General features: G+C 57.4%; 1 long non-coding RNA gene across 1 annotated transcript in view; it reads left to right on the forward strand.

Annotated features, from left to right (window-relative positions):
* The window catches only part of LOC132207833 (uncharacterized), a 188,916-nt gene that overhangs the window by 167,752 nt on the left and 3,060 nt on the right, over positions 1 to 18,104 (forward strand). The window contains exon 7 of the long non-coding RNA XR_009443887.1: positions 12,050 to 12,211. This is a non-coding gene — a long non-coding RNA (uncharacterized LOC132207833). The remainder of the gene's footprint in view (positions 1 to 12,049; positions 12,212 to 18,104) is intronic.

Genomic DNA, 18,104 nt, shown 5'->3' on the forward strand with positions numbered 1-18,104 from the left:
CTGACCCGCTCACTGCGACCTGCCCCCCGCAGCCCTGAACCGCTCACTGCGACCTGCCCCCGCAGCCCAGACCCGCTCACGGGGACTGGCCCCCCGCAGCCCTGACCAGCTCACTGCGACACTGCCCCCCGCAACCCTGACCCGCTCACAGGAACTGTCCTCCGCAGCCCTGACCCGCTCACAGGAACTGGCCCCCCCGCAGTCCTGACCCACTCAGTGCGACTTTGCCCCCGCAGTCCTGACCCCCTCAGAGGGACTGGCCCCCACAGCCCTGACCCGCTCACTGCAACATACCCCCCGCAGCCCTGACCCGCTCACAGGGATTGGCCCGCCGCAACCATGACACGCTCACAGGGACTGGCCCCCGCAGACCTGACCCGCTTACGGGGACCGGCCCCCCAAGCCCTGACCCGCTCACTGCGACTTGCCCCCCACAGCCCTGACCCGCTCACTGCGACTTGCCCCCCACAGCCCTGACCCGCTCACAGTGACTTGCCCCCCGCAGCCCTGACCCGCTCACAGGGACTGGCCCCCACAGCCCTGACCCGCCTACTGCGACTGGCCCTCCGCAGCCCTGACTCACTCACTGCGATTGCCCCCCAGAGCCCTGACCAGCTCACTACGACACTGCCCCCCGCAGCCCTGACCCGCTCACTGCGACTTGCCCCCCGCAGACCTGTCCCGCTGACAGGGACATGCCCCCGCAGCCCTGACCCGCTCAGAGGGCCTGCCCCCGCAGCCCTGACCCGCTCGCAGGGATTGGCCCCGCGCAGCCCTGACCCGGTGACAGGGACTGGCCCCCACAGCCCTGACCCGCTCACTGCGGCTTGCCCCCCGCAGTCCTGTCCCGCTGACAGGGACTTGCCCCCGCAGCCCTGACCTGCTCACTGCGTCTTGCCCCCTGCAGCCCTGACCTGCTCACAGTGACTTGCCCCCCGCAGACCTGACCCGCTCACTGCAACTTGCCCCCCGCAGTCCTGTCCCGCTGACAGGGACCTGCCCCCTGCAGTCCTGTCCCGCTGACAGGGACTTGCCCTCGCAGCCCTGACCCGCTCCCAGGGACTTGCCCCCGCAGCCCTGACCCACTCACAGGGACTGGCCCCCGCAGCCCTGACCCGCTCACAGGGACTGGCCCCCACAGCCCTGACACGCTCGCAGGGATTGGCCCCCCGCAGCCCTGACCCGGTGACAGGGACTGGCCCCCACAGCCCTGACCCGCTCACTGCGGCTTGCCCCCCGCAGTCCTGTCCCGCTGACAGGGACTTGCCCCCGCAGCCCTGACCTGCTCACTGCGTCTTGCCCCCTGCAGCCCTGACCCGCTCACAGTGACTTGCCCCCCGCAGACCTGACCCGCTCACTGCAACTTGCCCCCCGCAGTCCTGTCCCGCTGACAGGGACCTGCCCCTTGCAGTCCTGTCCCGCTGACAGGGACTTGCCCTCGCAGCCCTGACCCGCTCACAGGGACTTGCCCCCGCAGCCCTGACCCACTCACAGGGACTGGCCCCCGCAGCCCTGACCCGCTCACAGGGACTTGCCCTCGCAGCCCTGACCCGCTCACAGGGACTTGCCCCCGCAGCCCTGACCCACTCACAGGGACTGGCCCCCGCAGCCCTGACCCGCTCACAGGGACTGGCCCCCGCAGCCCTGACACGCTCACAGGGGCTCGCCTCCACAGCCCTGACCCGCTCACAGGGGCTGGCCCCCTGCAGTCCTGACCCGCTCACAGGGACTGGACCCGCAGCCCCGGCCCGCTCACAGGCACTGGCCCCCACTGCCCCGACCCGCTCACAGGCACTGGCCCCCGCAGCCCTGACCCGCTCACAGGGACTGGCCCCCCGCGGCCATGACCCGCTCACAGGGACTGGCCCCCGCAGCCCTATTCTGCTCACAGCGATTTGCCCCCTGCAGTCCTTTCGCGCTCACAGGGCCTGGCCCTCGCAGCCCTGACCCGCTCACAGCGATTTTCCCCCGCAGCCCTGACCCGCTCACACGGACTGGCCCCCGCAGCCCTGACCCGCTCACAGGGATAGGGCCCTGCAGCCCTGACCCGCTCACGGCGATTTGCCCCCTGCAGTCCTGTCCCGCTGACAGGGACTGTCCCCCTGCAGTCCTGACCCGCTCACAGGGACTGGCCCCCACTGCCCTGATCCGCTCACAGCGATTTACCCCGCAGTCCTGTCCCGCTGACAGGGACTTGCCCTCGCAGCCCTGACCCGCTCCCAGGGACTTTCCCCCGCAGCCCTGACCCGCTCACACGGTCTGGCCCCAGCAGCCCTCTCCCGCTCACAGGGACTGGCCCCGCAGCCCTGCCCCGCTCACAGCGGCTGGCCCTCGCAGCCATGACCCGCTCACAGCGATTTGCCCCCGCAGCCCTGACCCGCTCACAGGGCCTGGCCCCCGCAGCCCTGACCCGCTCACACGGTCTGGCCCCAGCAGCGCTCTCCCGCTCACAGGGACTGGCCCCGCAGCCCTGCCCCGCTCACAGCGGCTGGCCCCCGCAGCCCTGACCCGCTCACAGGGCCTGGCCTCCGCAGCCCTGACCCGCTCACACGGACTGGCCCCAGCAGCCCTCTCCCGCTCACAGGGATTGGGCCCTGCAGCCCTGACCCGCTCACAGCGATTTGCCCCCTGCAGTCCTGTCCCGCTGACAGGGGCTGTCCCCCTGCAGTCCTGACCCACTCACAGGTACTGGTCCCCGCAGCCCTGACACGCTCACAGGGGGTCGCCCCCACAGCCCTGACCCGCTCACAGGGGCTGGCCCCCTGCAGTCCTGACCCGCTCACAGGGACTGGACCCGCAGCCCCGACCCGCTCACAGGCACTGGCCCCCACAGCCCCGACCCACTCACAGGCACTGGCCCCCGCAGCCCTGACCCGCTCACATGGACTGGCCCCCGCAGCCCTATTCCGCTCACTGCGATTTGCCCCCTGCAGTCCTTTCGCGCTCACAGGGACTGGTCCCCGCAGCCCTGATCCGCTCACAGGGACTCGCCCCCACATCCCTGACCCGCTCACAGGGGCTGGCCCCCTGCAGCCCTGACCCGCTCAGAGGAACTGGACCCGCAGCCCCGACCCGCTCACAGGCACTGGCCCCCGCAGCCATGACCTGCTCACAGGCACTGTCCCCCGCAGCCCTCTCCCGGTCACAGCGATTTTCCCCCGCACCCCTGACCCCCTCACAGTTACTGGCCCTCGCAGCCCTGGCCCGCTCACAGGGACTGGCCTCCGCAGCCCTCTCCCGCTCACAGGGACTGGCCCCCTGCAGTCCGACCCGCTCACATGAACTGGCCCCCGCAGCCCTGACCCGCACACAGGGACTGGGTCCTGCAGCCCTGACCCGCTCACAGCGATTTGCCCCCTGCAGTCCTGTCCCGCTGACAGGGACAGTCCCCCTGCAGTCCTGACCCGCTCACAGGGGCTGGCCCCCGCAGCCCTGACCCGCTCAAAGGGACTGACCCCGCAGCCCTGACCCGCGCACGGGACTTGCCCCCCGCAGCCCTGTTCCGCTCACAGCGATTTGCCCACTGCAGTCCTTTCGCGCTCACAGGGACTGGCCCACGCAGCCCAGACCCGCTCACAGCAACTTGCCCCCCGCAGCCCTGTCCCGCTGACAGCGACTTGCCGCTGCAGCCCTGATCCGCTCACAGGGACTGGCCCCCGCATTCCTGTCGCTCTCACAGCGGCTGGCTCCCGCAGGCCTGACCGGCTCACAGCGATTTGCCCCCTGCAGTCCTGTCGCGCTCTCAGGGACTGGCCGCTGTAGCCCTGTCCAGCTGACAGCAACTGGCCCCCTCAGCCCTGTCCCGCTGACAGGGACTGGCTCCCGCAACCCTGTCCTGCTGACAGTGACTGGCCCCTGCAGCCCTGTCCCGCTGACAGGGAATGGCCCCCGCAGCCCTGTCCCGCTGACAGGGAATGGCCCCCGCAGCCCTGACCCGCTCACAGCGAATGGCCCCCGCAGCCCTGACCCGCTCACAGCGACTTGCCCCCCGCAGCTCTGACCCGCTCACAGCGACTTGCCCCCGCAGCCCTGACCCGCTCACAGGGACTGGCCCCCGCTGCCCTGACCCGCTCACAAGCACTGGCCCCCGCAGCCCTGACCCGCTCACAGGGACCGGCCCCCGCAGCCCTGACCCGCTCACAGGGACTGGACCCGCAGCCCTGACCCGCTCACAGGGACTGGCCCCCGCAGCCCTGACCCGCTCACAGGGACTGGCCCCCGCACCCCTGACCCCCTCACAGTTACTGGCCCCCTGCAGTCAGACCCGCTCACATGAACTGTCCCCCGCAGTCCTTTCCCGCTCACAGTGACTTGGCCCCGCTGCCCTGACCCTCTCACAGGGACTGGCCCCCGCTGCCCTGACCCTCTCACAGGGACTGGCCCCCGCAGCCCTGACCCGCTCACAGGCTCTGGCTCCCGCAGCCCTGATCCGCTCACAGCGATTTACCCCGCAGTCCTGTCCCGCTGACAGGGACTTGCCCTCGCAGCCCTGACCCGCTCCCAGGGACTTTCCCCCGCAGCCCTGACCCGCTCACAGGGATTGGCCCCCGCAGTCCTGACCCGCTCGCAGGGACTGGTCCCCTGCAGTCCTGTCCCGCTGACAGGGACTTCCCCCCGCAGCCCTGACCCGCTCACAGGGACTGGCTGCCGCAGCCCTGACCCGCTCACAGGGACTGGCCCACGCAGCCCAGACCCGCTCACAGCGACTTGCCCCCTGCAGCCCTGACCCGCTCACAGTGATTTGCCCCCTGCAGTCCATTCCCGCTGACAGGGACTGGCCCCCGCAGTCCTTTCCCGCTCACAGTGACTTGGCCCCGCTGCCCTGACCCTCTCACAGGGACTGGCCCCCGCTGCCCTGACCCTCTCACAGGGACTGGCCCCCGCAGCCCTGACCCGCTCACAGGCTCTGGCTCCCGCAGCCCTGATCCGCTCACAGCGATTTACCCCGCAGTCCTGTCCCGCTGACAGGGACTTGCCCTCGCAGCCCTGACCCGCTCCCAGGGACTTTCCCCCGCAGCCCTGACCCGCTCACAGGGATTGGCCCCCGCAGTCCTGACCCGCTCGCAGGGACTGGTCCCCTGCAGTCCTGTCCCGCTGACAGGGACTTCCCCCCACAGCCCTGACCCGCTCACAGGGACTGGCTGCCGCAGCCCTGACCCGCTCACAGGGACTGGCCCACGCAGCCCAGACCCGCTCACAGCGACTTGCCCCCTGCAGCCCTGACCCGCTCACAGTGATTTGCCCCCTGCAGTCCATTCCCGCTGACAGGGACTGGCCCCCGCAGCCCTGTCCCGCTGACAGTGACTGGCCCCCGCAGCCCTGTCCCGCTGACAGGGAATGGCCCCCGCAGCCCTGATCCGCTCACAGCGATTTACCCCGCAGTCCTGTCCCGCTGACAGGGACTTGCCCTCGCAGCCCTGACCCGCTCCCAGGGACTTTCCCCTGCAGCCCTGACCCGCTCACAGGGATTGGCCCCCGCAGCCCTGACCCGCTCACAGGGACTGGCCCCCGCAGCCCTCTCCCGCTCACAGGGATTGGCCCCCGCAGCCCTGACCCGCTCACAAGCACTGGCCCCCGCAGCCCTGACCCGCTCACAAGCACTGGCCCCCGCAGCCCTGACCCGCTCACAAGCACTGGCCCCCGCAGCCCTGACCCGCTCACATGCACTGGACCCTGCAGCCCTGACCTGCTCACAGGGACTGGCCCCCGCAGCTCTGACCCGCTCACAGGGACTGGCCCCCTGCAGTCCGACCCGCTCACATGAACTGGCCCCCGCAGCCCTGACCCGCACACAGGGACTGGGTCCTGCAGCCCTGACCCGCTCACAGCGATTTGCCCCCTGCAGTCCTGTCCCGCTGACAGGGACAGTCCCCCTGCAGTCCTGACCCGCTCACAGGGACTGGCCCCCACAGCCCTGATCCGCTCCCAGTGACTGGCCCCCGCAGTCCTGACCCGCTCTCAGGGACTGGCCCCCACAGCCCTGATCCGCTCACAGCGATTTACCCCGCAGTCCTGTCCCGCTGACAGGGACTTGCCCTCGCAGCCCTGACCCGCTCACAGGGGCTCGCCCCCACATCCCTGACCCGCTCACAGGGGCTGGCCCCCTGCAGCCCTGACCCGCTCACAAGCACTGGCCCCCGCAGCCCCGACCCTCTCACAGGCACTGGCCCCCGCAGCCATTACCTGCTCACAGGGACTGTCCCCTGCAGCCCTCTCCCGGTCACAGCGATTTTCCCCCGCACCCCTGACCCCCTCACAGTTACTGGCCCCCGCAGCCCTGACCCGCTAACAGGGATTTTTCCCCCTGCAGTCCTGTCCCGCTGACAGGGACTGGCCCCCTCAGCCCTGACCTCCTCACAGGGACTGGCCCCCGCAGCCCTGACCCGCTCACAGCGACTGGCCCCTGCAGCCCTGACCCGCTCACAGCGACTGGCCCCTGCATTCCTGTCACTCTCACAGCGGCTGGCCCCCACAGCCCTGACCCGCTGACAGGGACTGCCCCCCCGCAGCCCTGACCCGCTCACAAGCACTGGCCCCCGCAGTCCTGACCCGCTCACAAGCACTGGCCCCCGCAGCCCTGACCCGCTCACAAGCACTGGCCCCCGCAGCCCTGACCCGCTCACATGCACTGGACCCTGCAGCCCTGACCTGCTCACAGGGACTGGCCCCCGCAGCTCTGACCCGCTCACAGGGACTGGCCCCCTGCAGTCCGACCCGCTCACATGAACTGGCCCCCGCAGCCCTGACCTGCACACAGGGACTGGGTCCTGCAGCCCTGACCCGCTCACAGCGATTTGCCCCCTGCAGTCCTGTCCCGCTGACAGGGACAGTCCCCCTGCAGTCCTGACCCGCTCACAGGGACTGGCCCCCACAGCCCTGATCCGCTCCCAGTGACTGGCCCCCGCAGTCCTGACCCGCTCACAGGGACTGGCCCCCACAGCCCTGACCCGCTCACAGCGACTGGCCCCTGCATTCCTGTCACTCTCACAGCGGCTGGCCCCCACAGCCCTGACCCGCTCACAGGGACTGCCCCCCCGCAGCCCTGACCCGCTCACAGGGACTGGCCCCCGCAGCCCTGTCCCGCTCACAGGGATTGGCCTCCGTAGCCCTGTCCACTCTCAGCGGCTGGCCCCCGCAGCCCCGACCCGCTCACAGCGATTTGCCCCCTGCAGTCCTGACCCGCTCAGAGGGACTGGCCCCCGATCCCTGACCCGCTCACAGCGATTTGCCCCCTGCAGTCCTGTCGCGCTCAGTGGTACTGGCCCCCGCAGCCCTCTCCCGCTGACAGGGACTGACCCCCGCAGCCCTCTCCCGCTGACAGGGACTGGCCCCCGCAGACCTGTCCCGCTGACAGGGACTGGCCCCCGCAGCCCTGACCCGCTCACAGGGGTTCGCCCCACAGCCCTGACCCGCTCGCAGTGATTTTCCCCCTGCAGTCCTTTCGCGCTCACAGGGTCTCGCCCCCGCTGCCCTGACCCTCTCACAGGGTCTGGCCCCCGCAGCCCTGACCCGCTCACAGGGACTGGCCCCCACTGCCCTGACCCGCTCACAGGGGCTCGCCCCCACATCCCTGACCCGCTCACAGGGGCAGCCCCCCTGCAGCCCTGACCCGCTCACAGGGACTGGACCCGCAGCCCTGACCCGCTCACAAGCACTGGCCCATCGCAGCCCCGACCCGCTCACAGGCACTGGCCCCCGCAGCCCTGACCCGCTCACAGGGACTGTCCCCCGCAGGCCTCTCCCGGTCACAGCGATTTTCTCTCGCACCCCTGACCCCCTCACAGTTACTGGCCCCCGCAGCCCTGACCCACTCACAGGGACTGGCCCCCTGCAGTCAGACCCGCTCACATAAACTGGCCCCCGCAGCCCTGTCCCGCTCGCAGTGATTTGCCCCCTGCAATCCTTTCGCGCTCACAGGGACTGGCCCCCCGCAGCCCTGACCCGCTCACAGGCTCTGGCCCCCGCAGCCCTGACCCGCACACAGGGACTGGGTCCTGCAGCCCTGACCCGCTCACAGCGATTTGCCCCCTGCAGTCCTGTCCCGCTGACAGGGACAGTCCCCCTGCAGTCCTGACCCGCTCACAGGGACTGGCCCCCACAGCCCTGATCCGCTCACAGCGATTTACCCCGCAGTCCTGTCCCGCTGACAGGGACTTGCCCTCGCAGCCCTGACCCGCTCACAGGGGCTCGCCCCCACATCCCTGACCCGCTCACAGGGGCTGGCCCCCTGCAGCCCTGACCCGCTCAGACGGTCTGGACCCGCAGCCCTGACCCGCTCACAAGCACTGGCCCCCGCAGCCCCGACCCTCTCACAGGCACTGGCCCCCGCAGCCATTACCTGCTCACAGGGACTGTCCCCTGCAGCCCTCTCGGTCACAGCGATTTTCCCCCGCACCCCTGACCCCCTCACAGTTACTGGCCCCCGCAGCCCTGACCCGCTCACAGGCTCTGGCCCCCGCAGTCCTGACCCGCTCGCAGGGACTGGCCCCCACAGCCCTGACCCGCTCACAGGGACTGCCCCCCCGCAGCCCTGACCCGCGCTCACAGGGACTGGCCCCCGCAGCCCTGTCCCGCTCACAGGGATTGGCCTCCGTAGCCCTGTCCACTCACAGCGGCTGGCCCCCGATCCCTGACCCACTCACAGCGATTTGCCCCCTGCAGTCCTGTCGCGCTCAGTGGTACTGGCCCCCGCAGCCCTCTCCCGCTGACAGGGACTGACCCCCGCAGCCCTCTCCCGCTGACAGGGACTGGCCCCCGCAGACCTGTCCCGCTGACAGGGACTTGCCCCCGCAGCCCTGACCTGCTCACAGCGACTTGCCCCTCCTTCCTGATCTGCTCACAGGCACTTGTTCCCTTCGTCGTAACCCGCTCACAACGACTTGCCCCCTCTGTCCTGACCCGCTCACAGCGTCTTGCCTCCCATCCCTCTTAGACAGGTCACCCCTTGCTCAGAAACGGTCCCAATTATCCATGAACCGGAAACCCTGCCCCCTGTGCCAGCTCCTTAACCATGCATTCATCTCACCTATCTTTCTATGACTTAGCTCACTAAGATGTGGCACTCATGGCAACCCATAAATTATTACCCTCTGGGTCCTGCCTTTCAGCCTCTTTGCTAACTCCTTGCACATAGTCCGCAGGATGTCATCCCTCTTTCGGCCTATGTCATTGGTACCAACGTGCCCCGTGGCCTCTGGCTGCTCACCCTCCCCTTTAAGAATTTGTTGCAACCAATCAGAGATGTCCTTGACCTTGGCACCAGGGAAGCAACACGCAGCCCTGGTGTCTCAAATGTGGCGACAGAATCTATGCCCCCAACGAATGAGTCTCCAACCACGTTCGCTCACTTGGATTTGCCTTACTCTGTCCCACAGCAGGGTGGTTTGTACTATGGACCTGGCTACTGCTGATTATATAACTGACCCAGTTTAGTTTTAGATCAGTGTTAACCTTGGTTTAGTGGATAGCCAAGCACCTCAGTAGTCTACAATACAGGAGAAATACATTATAAGCTGACAGATTCTGTGACAGTCAAGAACAAGCACTGAATTGTTCTGACCTCATTTCCAACACCTGGCCCGTAGCCTTGCATGGCTTGGATTGCACTTACACATCAAAAAAAAATAAATGTAACGATGATGTGAGGGTAAGGACATGGAATTTTTTTGATATGGTCATATTCTCTCTTGTTGGAGCTGATTGCAGCTTAGCACTTGTATGGTGCAAATGTAACTTATCCTTTATCAGGCCAAGCCTGATCGTTGTCCAAGTCTCACTGTATTTTCTCATCGTTGACTTAATGTTGGTTCGGCCCAACAGTGTTGTACATACCCTGCCTATTCTGAAACTCTACCACTTAATATTAAGTCTAATAAAGACAAGTATCCAATCTGCCTTCCAAACCACTTCAACGACCTGGTCCATTACATTGGGGGATCAACAGGCATGCACATCAAGATCCTGAGATCCCTCTGATCATTGGTGCTTGTGAGGTCCCTATGATTCATCATGGGCTCCAAAATCTGTTTGTGCTGTGTCACCTGATCCTTATCCCATTTGTCCTTACATGAAATAATGTTCACAAACGCTTCTCAAAAATTCTTCCCAATCCTACTTTTTGCAATCATGACACAGGTGAGCATAAAACTTGGAACACGACAGCAACAGGAATGTGCCCTTTGGCCCACCATGTTGGGCCAAACATGACAACAAATGAAATAATCCCTTCTGCCTGTCCTTGATCCATAGTCCTCCATTCCTTGCATATTCGTGCACTTAACTAAAAGTCCCTTTTAAATGCTTTCATCGTATCTGCATCCACTACCACCCCGGGCAATATATTCCACACTTTTAACATGCTCAGTGTGAAATATTTGCCCCTCACATCTCTTTTGAACTTCCCCCCTCTCAGCTTAAATGCATGCCCCCTAATAGTGGACACTTCAACTCCGGGGGAGAAATTTTCTGACCGTTAGCTGTATTTATGTATCTCCTAATTTTGTAGACTTCTATCAAGCCTGCCCTCAGCTTCTACTGCTCCAGAGAAAACGAAGAGTTTTTCCAGCTTCTCCCTCTCGTTCATACCCTCTATTCCAGTCAGCATGCTGTTAAATCTCTTCTGCACCCTGTCCAAAGCCTGCACGTCCTTAGTGTAATGTGGCGGCCAGAATTGAATGCAATACTCTGTGTGGTCTCACCAAAGTCTTGTAAAGCTGCAATGTGACATCCTGACTCTTGCACTGAGTTCCCCTATGAATAAAGGCAAGCATGCGATATGCCTTCTTGACCACCCTATCTACTTGTGTGGCTACTGTCAGGGAGTTATGGTCTAGGACCCCAAGATCCCTCTGGACATCACTGCTGTTTGGGGTCCTGCCATTAACTGTGTATCCCTTTCCTTAACACTTGGTCTCCTAAAATGCAACACCTCATGCCTGCCCAGATTAAATTCCATCGGCCATTTCTCCGCTCGTGTTTGCAATTGGTCTGTATCTTGCTGTGTCCTTTGACAACCTTCCATGCTGTCCACAAGTCCACTGGTCCTTATATCATCTGCAAACTTACGAATCCCCCATCTACATTTGCAACCAAGTCATTTACATATATCACAAACAGCAGAAGTCACATCGATGCGGAACACCACTCGTCACTGAGCTGCAGCCAGAAAAACAGCTTTCCACCACTGAGACGGCAAGAACTGTAGATGCTGGAATCAGAGATAACCAAGTGTGGAGCTGGAGGAACGCAGCAGGTCAGGCTGCATCAGAGGAACAGGAAAGCTGACATTGTTGATGCTGCCTGGCCTGCTGTGTTCTCTTTGTTAGCCTTCCACCGCTACCGTCTGCCTTATATGGGCAGGCCAAGTCACCACGGATCTCATGGATCTTAATCTTCTGGATGAGCATACCATGAGGGACCTTGTTGAAAACCTTCGTAAAATCCATGTATATGTTATCAACTGTTCTGCCCTAATTGATCACCCTTGTCACCTCCTTGAAAACTTCAACTGACTTGGTAAGACATAACCTGCCCCGCATAATGCCATGCTGGCTGTCCCTTATTAGCCCATACCTTTGAGACATGAGACACTCACCAGTCTGTAGTTTCCTGGAAAGTCCCTGTTTTCCTGCTTGAACAGAGGAACGACTTTATCCACTCACCAGTCTCCGCAACCCCTCCAGTGCCTGGCAAGGATATCAGATCCTGTTGAAAGTGGGGTGTTGATGCATTTGTGTCATGATTGTGTTTTGTTTCAGCCCTAACATTCAAAGCAGTGCAAGAATGTCTTTGTGCAGCAGGCGAGTTGTGATGAGACTGAGCCTTCATACAATTGCAAGATGTTGAAAATTTGCCATTATTTATGAAAACAGTGATAAATTTCCATGATCAACATTTCTGTAGCACTGCAATGATTATCCCGTGGCATGTAAAATCAGAAAGATACGATAAAATGAGACTGGGTCATATGTAGGGAGAATGTTTTCCTTTCATGTCTCGAAGTAGTGAAATATTTCCATGAATCTAAGAGTCACTTTTCCGTTCATTGAAGGACACAATCATCGCCTTGGAAGCTTCATCACGATACTACTTTGCATTTCTGAAGAGGGAAGAAGAAATCAACATGCAAATTCAATTCCATGGTTTTGGAAGTCCCATTGAGAACACGATTCATTTGCGCCGGCACAATGCTCTGACCGAGAAAGAATTGAAGGTGAGTTTGTAGTTTGGAAGATCGCAGCAATTTATGCATCAACTTGTTCATCGATAATGTTCCATTGCTTTCAAACTGCATTTTCCACTCTGCAAGATAATAACTGTTAGAACAAGCAACAGTATCGGTAGATGGTCTATGGGGAATGCAATGTTACAAAACCCAATCCATTCAACCACATATTTCAGATATGTCAACAAATTAAATATTCCAGCACAGGATAAAACAAGGAAGATGAGAGTGAGGAGGCAATAGCTCTGATGACAAAAGAACAGAAATTTACCTTTATCCATTCGAGCAAAAAAGCAGGCACACAAATAAATAATCATCTAACAATGCACGTGTGCAACGGAGGCTACAGGGGGACTAAGAATGCCGAATTGTTGTCATGCGTATTGCTGAAAGGATGATTGAAACAGAATCTGTGGTAAATTTGAAGAAACACAGATGATGCATCTCAGGATGTTGGAGGAAGAACATTTATGGACTGAGGCAAATTGTATTGCCCTTTACATGAGTTATTAGGTTCATAATGAATTGAAAGACTTCCTTCTGTGCTGAAAGCTTTAGTTTAGTTGCAGCTGGATGACAATTTCTGTTCCTGGTAGTATTTAGCAAACTGTTAAAAGTGAATGTCACTGCACAGAATTCCAAACATGACTCCAATCAGTAGAGAAAATATCCAAGGGGTATCATGAGTTGTATCCTCTCATGTTGAACAATGCAGCTACAGATACAATGGAGGCACTGATGATAATCTTCCAAGAATCCTTAGATTGTGGAAAATTCTCAGAGGATTGAAAGATTGTGAACATAACACCATTATTACAAAGATACTTCGACAAAATAGCAAGCCAGTATTGCCAATTTAGGTCAACCTGGGAAGATGTTCATGCCGGCAATGAAAGATGAAATAACAGGGTACTTAGTGTGCTATAACATCCTACAGAGTTAACATCCTTTTCTAAAGGGGAAATAATACTTGACAAACTTGCTACAGTGCTTTGAGAAGGAAACAAACATTACTGATGAAGGACCACCAGTTGATGTAGTACATTGAGATTTCAACAAAGCATTTGATAAGGTACAGCTCATAAGGTGTCTCAGATGAAAAGAGCCCATGTGTTCAAGGGTAGTTTGTTCGGATGGACAGAGGACTGCATCGTAAATAGAAGTAGAGTCGTAGCAGCAGGATGGTAACTGACAAGTCATGTACGGCCACAGAGCGAATGCCGCGGATGCCATACACCTCATGTTGACTGGGTTGATTTCGGAAATGGCGTAGGGGATTGCTATGCTTAGGAAAGTTGGGCAGGCTGGGACTACGTTCATTGGCGTTTATAAGATTGAAAAAATCTTATTTTTTCAACATGTAAGATTCTAAAGAGGCTTGATCGTGTATATCCGTAGAGATTACTCCCATTTGTGAAAGATTTTACAACCAGAGGCCACATTTTCAAATTGGTTGCCTATTAATTCAGGGAAGAATTACTTCTTTCAGGTTGTAGCACTCTATTGAACACTTTAGCCAAGAAGGTTTTAGAGGTAATGCCATTAATCATATGCTAGGCTGTAACGGCCAGGTTAATTTTTAAATCAAGAAACAATGATAATGAGAAAAGGGTCTCGGCCTGAAACGTCAGCTTTTGTGCTCCTGAGATGCTGCTTGGCCTGCTGTGTTCATCCAGCTTCACACTTTGTTATCTTGGATTCTCCAGCATCTGAGCTTCCCATTATCAGTGATAATGAGAAAGGGGTAGTCTTTACAGTGGAAGATACTTCAAGGATCCGCTTATTACTAAAGAATACAGGGAGGAATTAAACACATCACTACCACTCCATCACTACCATTAGAGAAGTAGCAGTAGACAATCTAATGGAGTGAAAGCAGATTAGACTCTTTGCCGTGATGGTTGACTTTCTAAGATTCTCAACAATGAGCTTCAGAGTCGGTGTCTGCGTTGATTGTAATTTCCCAAAAAGGTTTAGATTCCAGAGAAGCATCTGAGGGCTGGAAAACTGCCGATGTGACATACCTATTTAAAAAGGAGAGAGGCAAAAAGAAGATAACTACAACCGAAACAACGTAACATCAATTGTTGGAAATATGTGGCAATCAACTATGAAGAAAATAATAGCAGGGCATTTGGAAAATCAGAATCTAATCAAACAGAATCACCATAGATAATGGGAACTGCAGATGCTGGAGAATCCAAGATGACAAAATGTGAGGCTGGATGAACACAGCAGGCCAAGCAGCATCTCAGGAGCACAAAAGCTGACGTTTCGGGCCTAGACCCTTCATCAGAGAGGGGGATGGGGTGAGGGTTCTGGAATAAATAGGGAGAGAGGGGGAGGCGGACTGAAGATGGAGAGAAAAGAAGATAGGTGGAGAGAGGATAGGTGGGGAGGTAGGGAGGGGATAGGTCAGTCCAGGGAAGACGGACAGGTCAAGGAGGTGGGATGAGGTTAGTAGGTAGATGGGGGTGCGGCTAGGGGTGGGAGAAGGGATGGGTGAGAGGAAGAACAGATTAGGGAGGCAGAGACAGGTTGGACTGGTTTTGGGATGCAGTGGGTGAAGGGGAAGAGCTGGGCTGGTTGTGTGGTGCAGTGGGGGGAGGGGACGAATTGGGCTGGTTTAGGGATGTGGTGGGAGAGATTTTGAAACTGGTGAAGTCCACGTTGATACCATTATGCTGCAGGGTTCCCAGGCGGAATATGAGTTGCTGTTCCTGCAACCTTGGGGTGGCATCATTGTGGCACTGCAGGAGGCCCATGATGGCCATGTCATCTAAAGAATGGGAGGGGGAGTGGAAATGGTTTGCGACTGGGAGGTGCAGTTGTTTGTTGCGAACTGAGCGGAGGTGTTCTGCAAAGCGGTCCCCAAGCCTCCGCTTGGTTTCCCCAATGTTGAGGAAACCACACCGGGTACAGTGGATGCAGTATACCACATTGGCAGATGTACAGATGAACCTCTGCTTAATGTGGAATGTCATCTTGGGGCCTGGGATAGGGGTGAGGGAGGTGGTGTGGGGGCAAGTGTAGCATTTCCTGCGGTTGCAGGGGAAAGTGTCGGGTGTGGTGGGGTTGGAGGGCAGTGTGGAGCGAACAAGGGAGTCACGGAGAGAGTGGTCTCTCCGGAAAGCAGACAGGGGTGGGGATGGAAAAATGTCTTGGGTGGTGAGGTCGGATTGTAGATGGCGGAAGTGTCAGAGGATGATGCGTTGTATCCGGAGGTTGGTGGGGTGGTGTGTGAGAACGAGGGAGATCCTCTTGGGGCGGTTGTGGTGGGGGCGGGGTGTGAGGGATGTGTTGCGGGAAATATGGGAGATGCGGTCAAGGGCGTTCTCGATCACTGTGGGGGGCAAGTTGCGGTCCTTGAAGAACTTGGACATCTGGGATGTGCGGGAGTGGAATGTCTTATCGTGGGAGCAGAAGCGGCGGAGGCGGAGGCATTGGGAATAGGGGATGGAATTTTTGCAGGATGGTGGGTGGGAGGAGGTGTATTCTAGGTAGCTGTGGGAGTCGGTGGGCTTGAAATGGACATCAGTTACAAGCTGGTTACCTGAAATGGAGACTGAGAGGTCCAGGAAGGTGAGGGATGTGCTGGAGATGGCCCAGGTGAACTGAAGGTTGGGGTGGAAGGTGTTGGTGAAGTGGATGAACTGTTTGAGCTCCTCTGGGGAGCAAGAGGCGGCACCGTTACAGTCATCCATGTACCAGAGGAAGAGGTGGGGTTTGGGGCCTCAAGTGACAGTGCAGCACTTCCTTAATATTGTGAAAGATTTTACGACCAGAGGCCACATTTTCAAATTGGTTGCCAATTAATTTAGGGGAAGAATTACTTCTTTCAGGTTGTAGCAATCTATTGAACACTTTCGCAGAGAAGGTTTTAGAGGTAATGCCATTAATTATATGCTCGGCTGAGATGGCCAGGTTAATTTTTAAATCAAGGAACAACGACAATGTGAAAAGGGTAGCCTTTACAGTGGAAGATACTTCAAGGATCCCCTTATTACTAAAGAATACAGGGAGGAATTAAACACATCACTACCACACCATCACTACCATGAGAGAAGTTGTAGTAGACAATCTAATGGAGTGAAAGCAGATTGGACTCTTCGCCGTGATGGTTGACTTTCTAAGATTCTAAACAATGAGCTTCAGAGTCGGTATATGCATTGACTGTAATTTCCCAAAAAGTTTCAGATTCTCGAGAAGCATCTGAGGGCTGGAAAAATGCTGATGTGATGTCCCTATTTAAAAAGGAGAGAGGCAAAAAGAAGATAACTACAACCGAACCAGTCTAATATTGTTGGAAATGTGTGGCAATCAACTATGAAGAAAATAATAGCAGGACATTTGGAAAATCATAATCTAATCAAACAGAATCACCATAGCCTGATGAAAGAGAAATTATGTCTGGCTAATTTGTTTGGGTTTTTGGAGGAAGTTTTGGGAGGAGAATTAACAGAGGAAAACCAGTAAATGTGTTGTGTTTGGACTTGGAGAAAGCATTGAGAATGTACACAAAAGTAATAAGCTAAGAGCTGAGGTTTTGAAGGTAGTATATTGCTGTGGATCAGTATGCTTTGCATGTTCGGGAAGAAGAGATCACATCTCGAGTGAAATGCACCAAATGAATATATATTTTGGGGAACTTGGTGGCAATGCGGTAAGTCAGTGCAGAGTGTAAGAGGTGCCATTTGCTTGCTTTTTTTGCCTGATAGTTCATAAGCATTTTTTTTTGAGACAGGGTGAATTGAAGCCAGAATCAGGGACCGAGAGGGTGAACCAGGTTCATTGGTTGGTGATCGCTACTGGTTTAAGAATCTATTATCGGTAGCTTTCAGATTGCAAGTAAATCGGAGAAATATTTACAGGCTACAAACTAAAAGACCAGAATGTTTTCAAATCAAATTAAGATCGAAGTAATTGAAATGGAGATGCCAGGCCAGATGATGATTTGTACCTACATGACGGGCGAGTGGTCAGGCCCCATACTCCAGCTTACGTCTGATGAACTGGAATCTCAGTTTTGACCAATCAACAAATCATGTGGGGCAGAGTTACCAGGGAATGCTGTGCTTCAGGAGGCAGTCACACACCTTAGATTAACTAGCTGAAACTCGGTCAGTGGCCAATGACAAAGAACAGGGCAGGTGGAAGGATCCAGGATGTAGTGCAGAAGGAACCTTGGCCTTTGATCTTATCGAACAGGTTTGAGATTCTTTCTTCCTGTGTGGATGAGAGTGCAGGGTATAGGGAAGATGAGTAAACTGACTGTAGCACTGTGGTATAGGTGGGACATTCAGGAGGGGATAAAAAGTGAAATGTAGTTATAATCAGAGGTAGTATAGTTAGGGGAATGAACACTGTTCGTTGTGACCAGGATCGAGAGTCTCGAAAGTAGTGTTGCCTGCCTGGTGCCCAGGTTCAGGAGATTCCATCTCGGCTACAAAGGAACTTGAAGTGGGAGGAGTAGAAATCCAGCTATCGTGGTCCACACAGGTACCATTGATATGGAAGAAAGAGGAAAGAGGTTCTCCTGAGGGATTATGAGCACCGAGGTGCTGAGGTGAGAAAGCAGAACCAGAATGGTAATAATCTCTGGATTATTATCTGAGCAATTTGGCACGGTGTGAACATAATTATAGATGTACATTGTTCAAATGGTGGCATGGCAGAAATGTGTTTGAATTCATGGGACATTGGCATGGGTATGGGGAAGGAGGGAGTCGTTCTGGTGTTATAGGCTCGACGAGAATCATATTGGGACAAGTATCCTCGCAAAATACAGAGCTAGGTCTGGGGCTAGGGCGTAAAAATAAAAAGTGTGGAGTGGGTGAGCTCAGTTGCATGGAAAATTGTGGAAAAAGTTAGAAGCTGGTAA

The sequence above is a fragment of the Stegostoma tigrinum genome, unplaced genomic scaffold, assembly GCF_030684315.1.
Source record: "Stegostoma tigrinum isolate sSteTig4 unplaced genomic scaffold, sSteTig4.hap1 scaffold_172, whole genome shotgun sequence".
Taxonomy (NCBI): domain Eukaryota; kingdom Metazoa; phylum Chordata; class Chondrichthyes; order Orectolobiformes; family Stegostomatidae; genus Stegostoma; species Stegostoma tigrinum.